Consider the following 2,553-nt stretch of genomic DNA (forward strand, 5'->3'; position numbering starts at 1 on the left):
GCGCAGGAGGGCAGTAGCCATAGGGTCGGCGGCCAGCCCCTTGGGGCGCGCCCTGGCTTCCCTAGGCTGCCTCCTCCCCCTCCCACCTATATATATGTGGGTTGGGGGCGCCACACAAGTATAGAACATTGTCTTAGCCGTGTGCGGCGCCCCCGTCCATCGTTTACTCCCTCGGTCATATTTTTGTAGTGCTTAGGCGAAGCCCTGCGAAGATCACATCATCATCACCATCACCATGCCTTCGTCCTATCGGAACTCATCTACTACCTCGCCTCTTGCTGGATCAAGAAGGCGGAGGACGTCCCCGAGCTGAACGTGTGCACAACGCATTCGAGTACATCAACCGCATTGTCAAGCGCTTCCGCTTATGGTCTATGAGGGTACGTAGACATACTTTCCCCCTCATTGCTATGCATCTCCATGGATAGATCATTGCATGTGCGTAGAATTCTTTTTGTTTTCCATGCAACGATTCCCATCGGTGGCATCATGAGCCAGGTCTATGCATAGATGATATGCACAAGTAGAACACAAAGAGTTGTGGGCGGTGATAGTCATACTGCTTACCACCAATGTCTTATTTTGATTCGCTGGTATGTGGGATGAAGCGGCCCGGACCAACCTTACATGTCCACGCACATGAGACCGGTTCCACCGACTGGCATGCAACTAGTTTTGCATAAACGTGGCTGGCGGGTGTCTGTTTCTCCTACTTTAGTTGAACCGAATTTTAGTACGGTCGGTCCTTGAAGAAGGTTAAAACAGGAAATTTAACGAATCACCATTGTGGTTTTTGCCGTAGGTAAGAACGGTTCTTGCTAGAAATCCGTAGCAGCCACGTAAAACTTGCAACAACAAAGTAGCGGACGTCTAACTTATTTTTGCAAGGTATTTTGTGATGTGATATGGTCAAGACATGATGTGATATACGGTATTGTATGAGATGATCATGTTTTGTAAGATATCAGGCAACCGTCAGGAGCCTTATGGTTGTCTCTTTATTGTATGAAATGCAAACGCCATGTAATTTCTTTACTTTATCGCTATGAGTTAGCAATAGTTGTAGACGCAATAGTTGGCAAGACGACCACGATGCAACAATGGAGATGAAGGTGTCGAGCCGGTGACGATGGAGATCATGACGATGCTTTGGAGATGGAGATCAAAAGCATGAGATGATGATGGCCATATCATGTCACATATTTTGATTGCATGTGATGTTTATCTTTTATGCATCTTATTTTGCTTAGAACGATGGTAGCATTATAAGATGATCCCTTTAATAAATTTCAAAATATAAGTGTTCTCCCCGAGTATTTACCATTGCTAAAGTTCTTCGTTTCGAGACACCACGTGATGATCGAGTGTGATAGACTCTACGTTCACATACAACAGGTGTAAGACAGTTTTGCACATGCAGAATACTTGGGTTAAACTTGACGAGCCTAGCATGTACAAACATGGTCTCGGAACACCGAAGACCGAAAGGTCGAATGTGAGTCATATAGTAGATGTGATCAACATAGAGATGTTCACCATTGATGACTACCCCATCTCACGTGATGAACGGATATGGGTTAGTTGCTTTGGATCACGTATCACTTAGATAACTTGAGGGATGTTTATTTAAGTGGGAGTTCATTAGTAAATTGAATAATTGAACTTAGTCTTAACATTTTTTTGCATATCTATGTTATAGATCAATAGCTCGCGATATAGCTCCCCTATTTTGATACATTCCTAGAGAAAACTAAGTTGAAAGATGTTGGTAGCAATAATGCGGACTGGGTCCGTAATATGTGGATTATCCTCATTGCTGCACAAGAGAATTATGTCCTTGATGCACCGCTAGGTGACAGACCTGTTGCTGGAGCTGATGCAGGCGTTATGAAAGTTTGACAAGGTCAATATGATGACTACTTGATAGTTTAGTGCGTCATGCTTTATGACTTAGAATCGAGGATCAAAAGACGTTTTTTGAACGCCATGGAACATATGAGATGTTCCAAGATCTGAAATTGGTATTACAGACTAATGCCCGTGTTGAGAGGTATGAGACCTCTGACAAGTACTTTGCGTACAAGATGGAGGAGAATAGCTCAGCCAGTGAGCATGTGCTCGGAATGTCTGAGTACTACAATCGCTTGAATCAAGTGGGAGTTAATCTTCTAGATAAGATAGTGATTGACAGAGTTCTCTAGTCACTATCACCAAGCTACTATAACTTCATGATGAACTATAATATGGAAGGGATGACGAAAAATGATTCTCGAGCTCTTCATGATGCTGAAATCGGCGAAGGTAGAAATCAAGAAAGGGCATCAAGTTTTTATGGTTAACAAGACCACTATTTTCAAGAAAAAGGTCAAGGGAAAGAAAGGGAACTTCAAGAAGAATGGCAAACAAGTTTCTACTCCCATGAACAAGCCCAAAGCTAGACCCAAGCTTGAAACTGAGTGCTTCTACTGCAAAGGAAATGGTCACTGGAAGCGGAACTACCCCAAATACTTGGCGAATAAAGAGGATGGCAATCTGAACAAAGATATATTTGCT

Source organism: Triticum aestivum, chromosome 2B (assembly GCF_018294505.1).
Source record: "Triticum aestivum cultivar Chinese Spring chromosome 2B, IWGSC CS RefSeq v2.1, whole genome shotgun sequence".
NCBI classification, from domain to species: domain Eukaryota; kingdom Viridiplantae; phylum Streptophyta; class Magnoliopsida; order Poales; family Poaceae; genus Triticum; species Triticum aestivum.